Source organism: Mercenaria mercenaria, chromosome 9 (assembly GCF_021730395.1).
Source record: "Mercenaria mercenaria strain notata chromosome 9, MADL_Memer_1, whole genome shotgun sequence".
Taxonomy (NCBI): Eukaryota; Metazoa; Mollusca; class Bivalvia; order Venerida; family Veneridae; genus Mercenaria; species Mercenaria mercenaria.
In genome coordinates this window covers 50,343,304-50,361,704 of record NC_069369.1, presented here as the reverse complement: position 1 = coordinate 50,361,704, position 18,401 = coordinate 50,343,304, and positions in this window count along the sequence as shown.

Genomic DNA, 18,401 nt, shown 5'->3' with positions numbered 1-18,401 from the left:
TGGGAATAATTGTATATAATAATTATAAATATAAAGGTAAGACCATAATGATATAGGATGATATTGCTTGACAATTAATTCAAATTTTCGAGTTTTCACAATTATTTACTACTTCTTGGAAACAAACATTTCTTTTTTTTTTCTTCTTTTGTTAACAACATTTATCTTAAGCTGTCATCATACCAGTCCCGATGAATGATAGTCTTGGTGCGTAAGCCGAAATAATTTCTGTGTGTTCCATATAAGATTGAACACATTTAAATTATATTTGTTTTACATCGATAAAAAGTAGTTGCCTGTTGACGAGTATATTCCAGTATTCAAAACAACGGCTGGAGGCATATTATTGTGCACTGACCCAGTTGAAGAAATCTGTACGATACAGTCGAAATATTCATATGCAGTAAATTGATGACGTCACTTATTTGTCATCTGATGTGGTGCCGATGCAGTGGAAAAAGATAGTTTCAGTTTTGGATAGCTTAATGACTAGTGAAATCAAATTTAGTACCGACATCAAGAATTGGATGTTCCTTACCTATACATGATACTCGAAGCAAAGCTCTGACGACTGCAACAATCACTGCCAGCCATTGATGAAATATATGCCTTTCTATAAAATATGAAAATAACATCTCTGAAATGTTGTCCATAATCTTGTGGCTAACTTTTGCGGCAAACTGCGGTCCAATCGGAGTCTTATGTAAAAATTAGAAAGTTGGTACTTACACAAAAGTTAAACAATAACTATTTAGAACCTGTAAGAACAAGTTATTTGATATCAATCAGAGCTCAGACTAAAATGCGCTGATATTCTCTATTCTACCAAAACAGTAAAGATAATGCTCCTACAAATTACATCTTTTACTCGTAGTTTGTCGAATACTTAATCATTTGTCTTGTTTTTGACTATTTTTATGCTAAATGGAATCTATATTCAAATGGGCTTTCTCTGTTAACATTACCTTTTACATCAGCAACAGCATTAATGATATATTGATAATAACAATCATCATAATCACAATGAACAGTAATAACAAAAAATATGATAATCTAGGATTGTTATTAGTATTTTGTTATTGTAGTTATTGTTATACTTAAGATAAATAATTGAGCCGTGCCATGAGAAAACCAACATAGTGGGTTTGCGACCAGCATGGATCCAGACCAGCCTGCGCATCCGCACAGTCTGGTCAGGATCCATGCTGTTCGCTAACAGTTTCTCCAATTCCAATAGGCTTTAAAAGCGAACAGCATGGAGCCTGACCAGACTGCGCGGATGCGCAGGCTGGTCTGGATCCATGCTGGTCGCAAACCCACTATGTTGGTTTTCTCATGGCACGGCTCAATTATATTTGTTCACATGTTACCCTCAGGTATGCTAGTTTGAACGCTGTGCTCTGAACAAAATACAATGTTATACAACTTTAGTACGTCACTTTTATGCTTTTCTATGTCTTAAGACCACCTTGTCGATTTCAATTATATTTTCATAGTTTATTTACATTTCCTTAAGGCGAAATTTAAATGGAATGGAATTCACACATATAATTATTTTAGTCTGCTTCAACAAATAAAGAATATCAAGCCTACAACATTTGGGTGTTTCTCTAATTACAGAACCAACCTCATCGACATGAATGTTGAATTTCTAAACTCGGTCCGCGTTAAGAAAAACAATAAAGCGAGCATTTATGTTGAAACTAGGGAGGTCTACAGCGGACCCAATATGAAAATAATTGTTTTCTCGTTAATTATCTTTTTGATGTTGATGAAAAAAGTAGTTCCGTTTAATGCTGTTGTAATTTTTATGCGAGTACTTACGGTTTGTGTAATATAACATCAATTAGCGGACAAATAAAACCAGTTGTCTTTTTCAGTAGTTTTATATGCTCGTAAATGTCCAAGAGGTTGGAACACGCTAATAGAGGTATCATAACTATTCATATTTCGTTTAATGTTAATAGTTCACTTACTAGAAAGCTAATAAGATGTTGCAAATATGAAACAATTTCAGCGTTACAACATGTCTAGTAGCATGTGGTTATAGACCAATAATTAATAATCTGTGAGGGCACGGTAAATGTTTTTAACTGTTACAATATGTGCACTGTCACATAGATCAAACTGTGAACATTTCTAGGCAATTAACTCAACACTGGATTAATTTGCCTATACTTAACTTTGCAAGAGATGTATATCGTTCTGTGACAATAGATTTCATGAAAGAATCTGAAATGTTTACGAAGATAGGCAGATGAGCCGTGCCATGAGAAAACCAACATAGTGGGTATGCGACCAGCATGGATCCAGACCAGCCTGCGCATCCGCGCAGTCTGGTCAGGCTCCATGCTGTTCGCTTTTAAGCCTATTGAATTGGAGAACTGTTAGCGAACGCATGGATCCTGACCAACTGCGCGGATGCGCAGCTGGTCTGGATCCATGCTGGTCGCACCATATGTTGTTTTCTATGCACGGCTCGATGGTTTTTCAGATATTCTTATTGTTTAGGGCCGGTAATTATTTATAACTCATGTCATACCGAGAATACGTAATCGGTACATGTAACCATTGAAAAATTATAACAGTCAGAAGGAAAATGCGATTTGTAAAAATAGCGAGTGATTTAAGGGTGTCAAGTAAAAAGGCATGGAAAGATAACAAAATGTTATTGAATATTTGACTTTTGATATGTACGAGGGCCCTGCAAAAAGTTCTGTCACTAATGGGCTTCCATAGTTTTATCCCAGGTATTTTTTTAAAACGCTTTATTACACTTGAATGGTATGGTCTGTCCAATAGCTAACGATATCTGTTGATTTCGTGCAAATTGCTTTTCAAATGACAGAGTTATTTCGAATTGAAATACAGGTAGTCATATACACTGACCAACTTACTTATCACATTGTAAAATGGACGAAAAGACTTGATATAGATTCAAAGCAGATAATTGATGAATGGTGTGGTATATATGGAACTCAGGCCATTTCAATGCGCAGCTTTAAAAGCTAAAAAATTGTCTGTCGAAGATGATACCCGTTCTGGTAGGCCTAAAACCTCTGTTACCAAGGCAAAAAAGCTGTGGTCGAACAGGATGCACGATTGTCGGTGAAAGATATAGCCACTTGTACCGGCATATCAGAAGGCAGTGTGCAAACATTTCTGAAAAGCGCTATGTGTGGGTACCTCACTTGCTCACTGTGGAGCAAAAGAAACAACGCCTTAAATGTACTCGGAAACTTTTGAAAACATACAAAGGCTGTGATTGTCGGGTTATTTATAACTTGCTAGCAGGTGACGAAACCTTGGTGCACAAGTTTGAGCCACAGAGAAGGGCCGATAATGAGCAATGGAAGCGAAAAGATCAAAAGCGTCCCTGTATTGCTACATTCATTTATGACAAACCAATAAAAAAAATCTTGTTACAAAGGGGAAAATCCAAAGTACAAAAATAGAACAATATCGACTAACGAGATACACGATAATTACAATATATCAACTAGTTATAAACGATGACAAATTTAAATTAAGAATAATGATATTTAGAAAATAGAAACAACAAATATACAATTACAGTAACATAATATCGAATAATAATAATGACTTACAATAAGAATAATGAAACATAGAAAAATAATAATAAAGTTTCAACACGAATAACAAGTAACGAACAATCAGTAATAACGTAGATTATATAATTCAGCAACGTTTGACATGCCGTAAAACAATTTAGATAAACTTATTTCTATCAACCAAAATTGATGCCTTACATATAGAGTAATTTTCACACCGAATTTAAGTATACTCGATAGGTAAGGTTTAGGCCGTTATGAAAAAAAATTGCTGTAGAAAGCACTATACAAATATTTTGTTTGAATCAAAGTAGACCGCTACAAAACTATAAGGCACATATATAAAAAAACGAACCATATACTTACAAAATACTAGTCGGGCTGCATTACGTCACACGGTATGTAGAAATAATCGCACTACCTTGAAACGCACTACCGTGAAAATGTGGGCATGAAATGTTTTACAACTTCGTGACCACGGCATGTTCTAATCTCTGGCCTGGCCTGGCATGCCGCCAACCACACACTTACTAATCTGTATTGTGTTTGTCCCGTAGACATTGGTCCTGGTTTTATGCACATAAAAGGATTTTCAACAAACCAATTACATTATCAAATAACTCATTAAATACTGGTTCAAATAATTGAATAAAACCTCTCAATATTCCCAGACTTTAAGAGGAATTCTATCTCTATTTCTTCACTCTAATATATCTTTTTAATTCTTTATTTGGCCGTGGAAACGTTTGTTATAATAATTTACGACTGACGTCGGTTTTGTTTCATTTGTCTCTTAAAAACACATGTCATTTTCGACAAATTGTCGTAAAGGGACCCTAAGCAGTCATGTAATTTCTAGCAATGTCTCCTCGTCTCCTATTTCAACAAACATTATGACCTATTTCCGCTGTCATTACCAACTGAAGAAACAATGTCGGAAATTAATTTTCTTGCGTAATTCGTGTTTATATATTGGACTGCCACCGCGCGTTGCTTTTCCAATAAGTCCGAGAGACTTTAAGAGGCAATTTAGCTGATTTTACACGCCGGCCCGTTCCCTCGTGTAAAGTTAATGTTTTAGCGTAAATGGAGAAGAGTATAACGACAACAGTCCCTAGGCCCTTGACAGTCTTAGAAATTAAATTTACACCAGGATTATTTTGTCTAATGGAGATGAACAAGAGCTCGGGCAATCATATACAGAATGGAAGTCAGCTTTCAGAGGTGATAATGGGAACATAATCGAATTTTGTTGTCCTAACAGACATTTACATTCCGAATTGTAAAATAAATTTCCTAGAGTACTTGTTACTCAAATGGAAGATTTTCTTCTAATTGTATTAGTAAGCCATAGAATTTGTTAACGATCGCACTCAAGTTGAATTTGGAGACAATGAGGAGAAATAAGCAATCATGTCACAAAACCAATGCACACCTAGTTAGTAATACCAATTTAACTGGAAACTAAAGGCGTTAACAATTAAATTTGTATCTACAAGTTCAGTAACAAAACACTTTCTTGGCATGCGGGTTTTCAAGTGAAAAGTACCTCAAAGCATAAGGATACATTTCACCAATGTAACTATTTCTTGGCACACGTAAGTGCTTCAAGCAGATGACATAAACAAAATAGAAAAAACTCCTATATCCCATATACAAAAAGCACCAGCTGCATAATTTGATCAGTGCTGAAATTGCAACATATGGACGACCAGGGCGTTTCCTGGATCTCAACAGATAAGACAGCTTGAGTGAGTGAGTGAGTGAGTGAGTGAGTGAGTTGGGTTTTACGGCGAATCGACACAAAATGGTCATATATCGCCGAGAAGACAGCTTGAAATATATAAATGTTTGCAAAGTAACTTTCAAGGAAACCTGGTTGGTGGACGATTTTCAAACATATGAGAATAAAATGTTTTATTCTCAATACAACTGAGCGGCACCGCCACTGCGTAGTAAAAAAAATAATGCCTACAGTCATCTATAACTATTTCATCTTCGTGCAAATATTGCAAGGATAGGAAACCCGGGATACACCCAAAGTGACCTTGTAATATATCTCAAACAATTTAGTATGAATTGTGATAAAATCTTGTTACATACCAGGCACAATTTGTGTACTTTATAAATAAGAGTATCATTTTCTGCCCGAAGTTTCATATTTACATGTATCAGTATGGTTTAAAAAGTGAAACATTATGGTTGGCCAACAATAAATATATTCAACATAATCATACTTTATATCATTTGTGCTTTCCAACAGATACATTCTTGCTAAGGTGCAAGTGTGTGAGAATTTACAATCTGAAATAAAACCTAGTAGTTTTGAATAAAAGAAAACTTGATAAGTATTTTTTTTAACTTACTCGCTTACAAACAAAAATTTATAACATTTTTTTTTTCATCCTCAGTGTATGAGATTTACAATCTGAAATAAAACCTAGTGGATTTGAATTTTAAAGAACAACTTGATAAGTATTAATTGTTTGGCCAACAATAAATATATTCAACATAATCATACTTTATATCATTTGTACTTTCCAACAGACACATTCTTGATAAGGTGCATTCATCCTCAGTGTGTGAGAATTTACAATCTGAAATAAAACCTAGTATATTTGAATAAAAGAAAACTTGATAAGTATTATTTTTTTAACTTACTCGCTTACAAACAAAAATTTATAACATTTTTTTTTTCATCCTCAGTGTATGAGAATTTACAATCTGAAATAAAACCTAGTGGATTTGAATTAAAAAAAACAACTTGATAAGTATTAATTGTTTGGACAAGAAATCTGGCACGCTTACAAACATAAATTATAACAAACTGCCTATGTCTTAATTGTAGATTAGAAACTATCTGCTGCTAAATCATTTTATTTTTCCTAATTCTGGCAAGTGCAAATCGCAAATTTGTTTTAAGTCTAAAACACCTGAAAACTTTACTGCCAATGGACGCGAATTCTTCCTTTATTGATTGTAGTTCTTGTCTGTCAAATCATGGGAAAAAGTCACGCAAATAATATTAAAATTTAAGAGTAATTACGAAGAGGACAAATGTCCTGCTATAGAAATGATCTTGTTGCATTTATATTGCAGTTGTTTTCATATTTCATTCTTATAACCTGCATGCATGAATATTTACATTCGCCATATTCTTTTCCATTGAAACTTTTGACGTTCATTTCGTATGAACAGCAAAAGGAAAGGCGCGAATGTTACGTCATCACTGCTTAGTGATAACCGACCGCTGTTTTGACGACGTCCGCGTATAGAATAGGGAGGACTTCGTAGTTGTTCCGTCTGGTGAACAGAATGGCCGGGAAGCTGATTTTAATGCTAAATTCTACAAATTATATGCAATTCATAATATTATATAGTTTACAAATTGAAAGGAAATATAATGTAAATATGAAATGAAACTATTTTTTCGGTGTTCGTGCGAAATGAACGACAGAATAGGATCGACAAATTAAACATGAATCGCTAGCGCGATTCATGGATTTGCCCAACCTATTCTGTCGTTCGTTTCGCATGAACACCGAAAAAAATCATTTCATTTCTTAATTACATGCATTTCGGCATTGGGACCCAAGCTATGGTTTACTACGGTTTGATACGGCATTGGTAAAATTTCTTGCTATCCTGAATTACTCCACGTATTTAGAATGTATGATATAGAAATATGACATTGTTCAGTGTAATTGCTCATTGTCAGATATTTGTATATGTTTGTAACATGTACACAGGTTTTTATAAACTTCAAAGAAAAGTTTTGGAAGCATAAAACACAACCAAGCATCATTTTGATAGAGTCTGGTGAAATGTGCAACACTGTAAAGCATTCCTCACACCCCCTAGCAACGGCTTTAGCGGAAATCTTCTATAAATAATACCCTGAACGGACTCCATGATCGAAAAGGTGACAAAACATCTAAATACGCACAGTATTCTACTTTTCAGTATACTAGTTTCATGTTTCAGACAAACCTATGATTCTGTTTAGGAGTAAGTTTAAGACAATTTCCCTAAAAAGAAGATATTAGAGTGCACAAGTATGCATGGAACGAAAGCGGCCATTTCGTTTTCATTTTAACCGGAATGAACTTTTTAGTAAGACATTCAAATCATACTCTTGCGCAGAGTAAGAAGTCATTATGCTTTGTGGTTCACAGATTGGTAAGATACTTTTGGTTCACAGAATTGGTAAGATCCTGTTGGTTCACAGAATTGGTAAGATCTTTTAGAAACATATAACGCAACCAAGCCAATGAAGAATTAAAATTTCTCGTCTCATATTGGTATATACCTTAATCAAACAAAGTCTGGAAATGGTGTCATAGACCTGTATACATGTACCTAAATTCTTATGTTATAAATGAAATAGAATATATTTTATATGTATGCGCGCCTTTTCTATATTTAGCCCATTGCACAATGGCCCAGTCATTCAGCATTCAGCATATGTATCTTTTAAAGTTATATATACAATACAAGTTGTTTATACGTAAGAATTCGACAAAGGTTGAAACATACTGAAACAAAGATTGGACAGGTAGCGTTTACTGAATATTGATTATAGAAAAAATAGGCTATATTAGTACACATAAAGAAACAACATTCTTTTTATTAACCCTTAACGTGTCACAAGTCCTGTCGAAAATTTCATTTTCAATCGGGCTATATATGGGTATGGGGTATGGTTAATAAACAATTAAACATTATTTGTCCACGGTTGAGCCAAATGCAAAACTGATTTAGCTCATTCCACTTACGCAGAATGATAACTGTACACGTAACTGCCGAAATACGTATATACAATATGGCAATGTACACGTAACTGCCGAAATACGTATATACAATATGGCACAATGAGTGTATCCGTAACTTTGAAAAAATGTAAACGTTTTTTTCCTAAGCAATGCATCTTTAAAAATGTGAGAAATGACAGTTATGTAACATGATTGCGTTCATCTTTCTTAATTTCTCATTGTAAGACGAAGCAATTAATAACACAAGACAGATTTTCCAGTCATTGTCAATTTTCTCATTGGCGCCATTTTGAAATCGTGCCATTTTACACAAATGGAAGGAACTTGGTGGGATATTTATTATTTCAGATATGAGCACGTTGTTTCAGCGTTAGCTAATCTCGACTGTGTGGAAATCTCCTTACCCGAGGTTTCGCCATATATCAGTTTTCTTGAGGCTAAATCGTTTCTAACAATTTGTAACTATGATTGAGTGTAATTGTCTAAGTTTTCGGCAACAGTAATGGTTTAGGAGGAAAGAATTTATGGCCGTCCTATTCAATAAGAGTTAACTCATTCAACCTGACAATGCTCTCTTAACTAATGCGCTTATTTGGAAATTGAAATATGTTTTGCTAGCTCTGCTTGCAATTGGAACTGACGTTTTGAGGGTTCCGTTAGAACCAAGTGGCGAAGGAGCATAAATACTTAATGAAACTTCAGTCAAATTTGCTTCAAAGCTGGTAGTAACGCTTCCCATAATCCATAAAGTAGAGTAACGTTTGGTTTACAAGGGAAAATGTTTACAATGCTTCTAAACAACTCCATATTGGTTTTATATTTGTTGTCAGCTTACATTGCCCTCTCTTGCAAAATGCCAACTTTGGTTAATCAAAAGCACCGCCACTGGTTAAACGTCCGTAGACAAAAATAAACAAGTGTAATTCTGAGTTGCAGAAGACAATTGGGTAGCAATTTTATCCTCGGAAATAGTAATCTTTGTATTGCAAATGACATTTTACCTAATTAGGACAAAACAATGGTAGTAATAGGTCTTAGAAATATTTTGGTGAAAAGCTTTTAATTTCGTTTCCTTATTTCAATTCCTAACATGGTTATAACTTGTAACCTGGTATGTTCGTTTTTCATTTTTATAAACCTGAGGCTAAAAAACGTCTTTTTTAATTCTTTAAAAGGCAAATTTCCATGTAAATTATCTAAATTGAAATGAACCTATTCAGATTATGTGCAAATACTTATAGGGTTTTACATTCACAACTAGCAAACAATATGTATCAGTAACATGATCTCCATGATGTATAATGATGTACTCGACCCCTGATGGAAACTGATAAATGTAGATTTTAACAGATATGATTCGGTATGTCATGTTATTTAAAATGTACGAACTGTCCTAACTATATTTGTATTGGTGACTTATAAGTTCACATCATGAAGAGAACAAAAGCAGATGGTTTCAAACCTTCCACATCAGTTCATTTGTCTTTGCTTTTTTGAAAATGAATACAAGAATTTGTATACGAAAACCAAGAATGAATGTCCAACAAGAAAACTTATTTGATAAATGCATAATTTAGTCAAAGATACAATAAGTAAACCCATGTTCCAAGATCACAGCCTTCCTAAACCACAACCATATAGCAGTATATGAATACATATGAGCATGATTAACATATATATAAAATACACAAGGAAGAAAAACATACAGAAAACGAGGGCAACACGAACAAATATGTGTAAAGTGGTGTATCGTCTTCGTACGGTCGGTGGCTAAAAACATCAAAGGGTAGTTTAAGTCTGTTAAAAGTATAGTAGCTGACGTCACGGAGAGAACAAAAAGGCTAGTTTCAGATGGTACATTGGTACATGGGGTTCGTATTTCTTTGCTTTTGGACATGAAAACACGAAAACTTACTTTAAAAATGTTACAAGTACACTTGTGAATGGCTCTTAAATATCCTCTTTACGCATATAAGGTCGTTAAAAAGGAGATACGACATTTAAATCGGAATGGGTGATATTAATATCATAATGTCACATATGCACGTGTGGTTCCATAGTATAAAAATACCAGACCAAGGAACAATGTTTAAGCAAATATTGCAGTACCTATCACTATCGGACGAATTGATATTACAATTTTGACAACTGAAAATGCGTTTTGAAAAATAAATGAAAACCTCCATTTAAATTGCCGATCATATCATATAAGCATTTTGCTGTTTAGATGGAAGTGTCCGCTGCTGATTGCATATAGAGCTTTGGACTTTGGGACTATTTTATTCTTTTGTTCCAACCCAACTGGGTGCACTATTTTTTATATCTTTTCTTGGTTTTACTTTTAGTCTTATTTTAAACTTTGATTTCTATTGGTTTGTTGAGCAAATCTGTACTTTTATTTCATTGTAAGGAAAATGAAAATAATGATGAAACATCCTGTATTGGTCGATTAAAATCCGGTTTTTTTTTTGGCAATTTAAACGGTGAACTTTTGATTTTTTTAAATGGGTTCTACATAACCAACACAAATAATTTAAAATAATTGTGAGATTTTTATGATGATTATAATTGTTTTAAAAGGTATCCGATAACATTATGTTTGTGTTTATATGATTCATATTAAAGAAAGAAAAAATCATTACATAATTCAATGTATTGTGTAGTGTCTTCCGATTTTTATGGTTTTCGAAACTAAAGGGTCTTGATGATAAATAGTCTATGCCTGGAATTTAGCGGACTGGATAAAACTAATTTTCTGGGGGAATGTATGCGTCTATACACATATGCTCCCCTTGTATTTCTTTTAAAAAAAATATTTGAAGTATCGCCGATGATGGGTCTGATACCTTAAAACATGTAATTATTTTTTTTACATTTCAATATTTAGCGTTGAATTTCGTAAGGTCTACCACGAAACAAATGGTCCTCTTCGGATGAGTGGTCAAGTCGCTGATTATGAATCAATTGCCTTTCTACAGTGTTGGTTCTAGCCCTTCACGAATCTTTGTGTGAGAAAGCCAGAGGATTGGCTCGCAGATGGTCGGTGGTTCTTGTTAGGCGACCGCCTACACCCGAGATAATGACGAACGGGGCACGTCTAAATGCTACTTTTAAAGAACTCATGTTTACATTTTTACTCCTTCCCTTCCATTTACCGATCAAGCGGGTTTTTGCATATTTGCTACGCATTAAAGCTAGAGTTTCTATTACTTTTAAAATGTCCGAAACAGTAATACTTTCACTTGAGCTCTGTTAGAGACATAATATGCTATTTGTCTAGTTACCGGACCTGTATAGTCCTAACACCCTCGGTAGAGGTCGTGTGTTTCCGTGCTTCAGTACAATGGGGTTATTTCCCCTTGAAAAATGATTGGAAACGAAATTAATTTAGTTATAAAAATTATCGTTTTTACATTGGCTAAATCCATCTGTAAACATCGAAGCTCGTTGCATTTATCCATTTAAGGACCTACACCTGTTCTTTTCTTCAATATGTGTCAGTATGACGAATGTAAGATTTCAGATTGCAGCACATCCGAAAGCAAGATGAATATCTTAGAAAAATGAAGCAAGCACAATCAACCCAAACTGGATACCTAACCGAGTCATGGACATTTAAGAATGCAAGGTTAAAACATGCTGTGTATGCTTACTTGCCAGATAGCGACATGGGTACACCCATTGCAAGATGCACTTTTTGTTTCGTAACTGTTCCATACCAAAATGGTCGTGTCCTTATTCGGGTACAATGGCTAAGCATTCAAATGACAGAGGTAATTAATAGGCCTGGTACAGAGATACAATTGCCGTCTGCTAAGCGATCCATTACTCTCGGAAGCCTTGTGGAGTTATAAGATCAATCATTCAGTATTCAAATTTATATAGTAAATTTATACAATTAACATACAACACGAAAGGTGTATTTACAATAATTTTGTTTGCTTGTCGCTACATTTAGTACTTTAACCGTGTCGAGAAATAATATATGAGATTTTGTGTAGTAAGTAAAAATCAGTTTTTACTGAAGAACACTACATGCAAAACACGTCATATTATGGCATGTCAAACGTTGCTAAATTATATATGTATGTTATTATTATTGTATGTTTGTTATCGTTATTCAATGTCTTGTCATTCATATTCTAAAAGTCATTATTGTTATTCTATATTTCGTTATTCTTATTGTATCTTTGATATTGTTATTCAATGTCGTGTCATTCATATTCTAAGTATTATCATTGTTATTGTATATGTCGTTATTCTTATTGTATGTTCGATATTCTTATGGTAAAAGTCATCATTGTTGTTCAATATCTGACGATTCTATCTACAAAACGTGCCATTCTTATTCTATGTTATGTGATTGTATTTGTATAGCGTCGCTGTGCTATTTATATCGTTGGAAATCGCACATACAATAAGAATATCAAGCTTACAAAAACAATAATGAATATACAAGAACAATAACGTCTTTTACAATAAGAATATCGAACATACAATAAGAATAGCGACATATAGAGTAACAATGGTAACACTTAGAATATGAATGACATGACATTGAATAACAATATCAAAAATACAATAAGAATAACGAAATATAGAATAACAATAATGACTTTTACCATAAGAATACTAGTATCGAACATACAATAAGAATAAAGACATATACAATAACAATGGTAAGACTTAGAATATGAATGACACGACATTGAACAACAATATCAAAGATACAATAACAATAACGAAACATAGAATAACAATAATGACTTTTACCATAAGAATATCGAACATACCATGGGAATAACGACATATACAATAACAATAGCAAATTTAGAATATGAATGACACGACATTGAATAACAATAACAAACATACAATAATAATAACATACAAATATAATTTAGCAACGTTTGACATGCCATAGTCATTCTTGTCGAGTTAGGAAATATGACGTCATTTATATTCATTTTGACATCAGTATGCATGTGTTTCATAGCAGAGCTTTATATTAATAAAAATATCTCTTGTATAATAATTTCAACCTAAAACTATAACAATTTGACATTTCCGTATCAACAAAACGAAAAAAATTACAATAGATATCATCACATTGATTATTTATTTGTTTAGTTTGTTGAGTTTAACGTCGCATCGACAAAATTATAGGTCATATGGCGACATTCCAGCTTTGATGGTGGAGGAAGACACCAGGTGCCCCTCCGTGCATTATTTCATCACGAGCGGGCACCTGGGTAGAACCACCGATCTTCCGTAAGCCAGCTGGATGGCTTCCTCACATGAAGAATTCAACGCCCCGAGTGAGGCTCGAACCCACATCGATGAGGACATCACATTGATTAAGATACTATTATGAGAATACTGCAAAACTGCATTTCACACAACAGCGACGAGAACAAAAGTAGTCAGTTTTTAACATTATTGCCAGCATACTTAGAAGTGTTTAAATGTGTACAGCAAATAAACATTATTGCAACATTACTGTTATCACATCAGTTGAATATAAAAACTAAAAGGCATAGAAATTTAGCAAGAAATGAAATGTGTAGAATGTGAAACAAAAGATATAGCAGATGAATACCATGTTTTCATTATATGAGCCGCGCCATGAGAAAATCAACATAGTGGGTTTGCGACCAGCATGGATCCAGACCAGCCTGCGCATCCGCGCAGTCTGGTCAGGATCCATGCTGTTCGCTTTTATAGCCTATTGGAATTGGAGAAACTGTAAGCGAACAGCATGGATCCTAACCAGACTGCGCGGATGCGCAGGCTGGTCTGGATCCATGCTGGTCGCAAACCCACTATGTTGGTTTTCTCATGACACGGCTCATATGTCAGTCATATACAATGTTTAATTCCAATTTTATTTTTAGTAATTGTCTTCATTCTCGCTGTATTGCAAACATGAAATTGTTTTTATGGTATGAGGAGAAAGCATTGTGTTCAAGTCAGTCTAATTTGATATAAAAGGAGGTAAAAAAATAATATTTTTGGTCATTCTTTTTTTGTCATAAACTAACAGGAAAGAGCCAACTTCAACACAGGGCAATATAGACAAGATTTTTGCCCTTATGTTAAAAGTAGCAAAGTCTTCTTGAAAGCTTGAATAATTGCATTATTCATTAGTGCCTATACAGTTTTTTTCTTAGAGAGTATGTTGACATCTAAATGACCTACAAAAACAGCGCCCTGTATAAGCTCCGAGTGCAATCTTATTAACAGGGTTACTACTGCAAAAACTAACTGAAGCTTTCAATTCCCTTTGGGAACATTCTGCAGACTTCTTAGGTTTTTAATTCTGAATAATTGTGCAGATTGCTCTAAAGATACAGCACGTTTTACTCGTGGTTATAGTTACAGTTTATAATTATATTTTACCGCCTTTCTCGTACTAAGCGAGATGATAATCTGAGGAAAAATAATAGGATTTTCTATAATTCATGCCGAGAATTAAACGAAAACGAATGAACTCTTAAGGGAGGCAATCATTTAATGGGGCTACCGCCTTTCGAAATGTTTTTGTGAATTCCTGACCGATGTGGGTTCGAGCTGGTTGTGGAAAATCGACGGTTTAACTTTGATACCCATTAATGCTTCATGTATTGCTCTAAGGGTGCATTATTCGTCATCTACGACAGGCAAAAAACTTCAGTAGTCCGACCGTTATGGCATACAGACACTAAATAGGAAAATGGCGCGAAAAAAATGGTAGTCGCATAATAGCGGATTCAAATAGTCCTCACAGTTGTTTGTTTGTTGTTTTTTTTTTTTTTTTTTTTTTTTTTTTTTTTTTTTTTTTGTTTTTTTTTTTTTTTTTTTTTTTTTGCTCTGTAGAGCTATTTTCCTAATTTTCTTTGCAACGTGTTGCTGAAATCTCATGACAGATCTATGCTAGACATTTTAGAAGCATTTTCATAATGACATGATAGCTTGACAGAATTTGTCATGGAATCTTAGGTCATACTCCACCACTACAATTTGGGGTCTCATGTTTTAGCTGATTTTGCAGTTTGTATATTTGATTGAAAATATTTTTCTTGCATCAAACATGATCCCCACTTTTCTTTTGATTTTTATTCTGCACTGACAATATATCTTGATGTGTGCTGCGGCCATTGGAAATATGGCAATTTTTATAGAATAAAGAAGAACAGCTATTTAGTGAGTTGTAACCTATAATAACCGTGCACTAAATGTCCGCGTTTGGCATCATGAAGGAATGATTGTTGAAATGCTGAGGTTACACCAATAATGGTGTCACTCACGTCAGCTATACCTAAATATATGGTAGTTATAAGTACTAGATATGTTTAAATATAATTTTGACAGAACTGTATTCTGTTTTTGGCAAATGATGATGTGCCTTGGATTTGATTACAGATTTTAACCCTTATGCTGCTAAATTTCTATAATGAATTATCCGTCTTTCAATTTGGGCAGTACCATTAACTGTTAAAAGGGGTGCATACCAAAAAGAAACTGACTGAATGGCGAATAATGCAGACCTTGATCAGACTGCACGGATGTGAGGCTGGTCATGGTCTGCACTGGTCGCAAAGGCAGAATCAATCGTGTCCAGCATGTTACGATTACAGCGTGGGATGAGTGTTACTGAAGACACTGTTCATTGCTATAATTTTCACACGTTCCCTTTCTATCTTACCTAATGTAAACACTATTTTTACAGGTTTTTCATTTATCACCGTTAGTTTGTAAATGTACACTCCATATAAAGTCTATGTACTTTTCATGTATTTGCATGCTTTATACAGAATCTAATGCAAATTTAATTACATATATATATCACATGGATACCATTCTATTGGTGATAATAATAATAATGATAATAATAATAATAATAATAATAATAATAATGATGATAATAATAATAATAATAATCATAATAATAATAACAATAATAGTAACAATAATGATAGATAAAATAAGATACTATTATTGAAAATAATGATAAATATAATAAAATGAAAATTATATGCATAGTAGGAACAATAATGATAATATTAATAATTATAATAATGATTAAATAATAAAATAATAATAATAATAATTATTATTATTATTATTGTTGTTGTTGTTATTTATTGGTGAAAAGTACTGACAACTCAAGTACACATTTACATTTTTTATTAAATAAAAAATACTAATTCCAAGTGTGGAAAATAAAGATATTCAAGAAATAGAAAAACTTACTAGTAAGTCAGTCATAAGAATACCGTAAATATTGCGAATTCCATTTTACCAAAGTAGCGTAGAAAGGAAGGCAATGTTTCAAAACATATCATAACCTATTAATTTAAACCTTGTTAGCCCGCGCTTCTAGCCTGACATCAAAGTTTTTGAAATTAATTACACAATTAGGGCATAGGGCAATAATAACAGGTCGGCACATTTTGAACTATCAACTTATCTAAATCGTCTACTCTCTGTTAATTTTAACACTGTCAACCTACAATCATATAAAGTTACAGAAATAAATCTTAGCTCAAAGTGCCGGTTACTTATGGTCAAATTAGAGTATATTTATAAAGAGGAGAATATTACATCTATTAATTATCTTAAAATGTGAGACTATAGCGCGGTCATTTCAAAACATGATATGTTTGAGCCTTTGGGCATTAAACACCCTTTATATTAGAGATAATCTGTCATTTATGAAAGTAAAAATTAAGGCTGTTATTATATTATTCATTAAAGGATGTTTAAGGGTGATTTATGGTCCTCTCGATCGTTTCTAATGTACATTTAAACAGCAGTTGGCTCATAGAAAAATAGTTACGAAAAATAGCAAATTTCGCAAATTGGTACACGCGCTCCTTGTAAAAATAAGCGAGCTGGAAATAACATGAAAATGTTAGGTATGAATTAAATTAAAACATCAAAAAGTTTCTTTTTTGTCAATAAATGTTAAGCTATGAGCCTTGTAATAAGAATGCAATATAAAACGCTTATATGACTATTATGCGGTCCTTTTGAAGCCAGAATGATATCATGTCTGTTTCCATTTCAATTACCCATTTCACCCGATACAATATTATATGTATGTATTTTTCGTAAGCGTATTTTATTTTTTGTACCTAAATTTAAAGGTTAAGTTTCATTCTTATCATATTATTTGGTAAATAAATTTTGCGTCAACGGAATCAGACTTTTAATTCGCTGATGCAAAATTATCTTTTCCCATGAAAATGTAAATGAAATTAAACGGCCATTGAAAACTTACAAAAATGTGACAATGGTTGTGATAATAATGATGCTATCTCTCTTAAGATATAAAAATATTGAATTTTATGTCGCAATAAACTTTTGATTGGCAGGGTAGGGAAAAAGAGACAATTTTATTTCCTAATAATAACAAGTCAACAAATAGTGTACATGTTTCTATCTTTGACATTTAATGACTTGCAAATATGTTCCCTTTGGACAAATTTCATACCCTGAAAAAGATCTCATTGAATTTAAATAACACACTAAAATACATACTTGTTATCTCGCCGAAAGAAAAAGAATAATATTAGTGAAATACGCACCGGGACATTGCGCGTTTTCATATTCGCACTGTAAAGTCCACTTAAAGATATCTTAAATAAATAAACTATTTTTTTTTCACGAAAGGAAGATAGAACAGAAAGAACATTTTATGGTAAATATGTTTTAATTTCTTTTTTTCTTCTTCTTCTTCGTTTCAACCGCATTTTTTCCTCCTCCACTTTGCGTTTCAATTAGCTAAGAAAATGTCGATGAATTAATAGAGCTCTTGAACACCACAGATAATTAATTTAACCATTTTAAAACGATGGCGATGATTTGTTTTAATGTCCAACACATTTTCTAGATTTTATGAGTTCGCAATTTTCAGAATCTAAGACGGTTAATTAGAACATAATGTACTGTAAAACTTCTCTACGGGGAAGCTCGGCGCAGTCTTTTCGAGCAATCTGATTGGCTAACCATTGTCTGTGACTCCTCCCACTAACTTGAAAGACGATTAGGAACAGGGTGAAAGTTCATGTCTGAG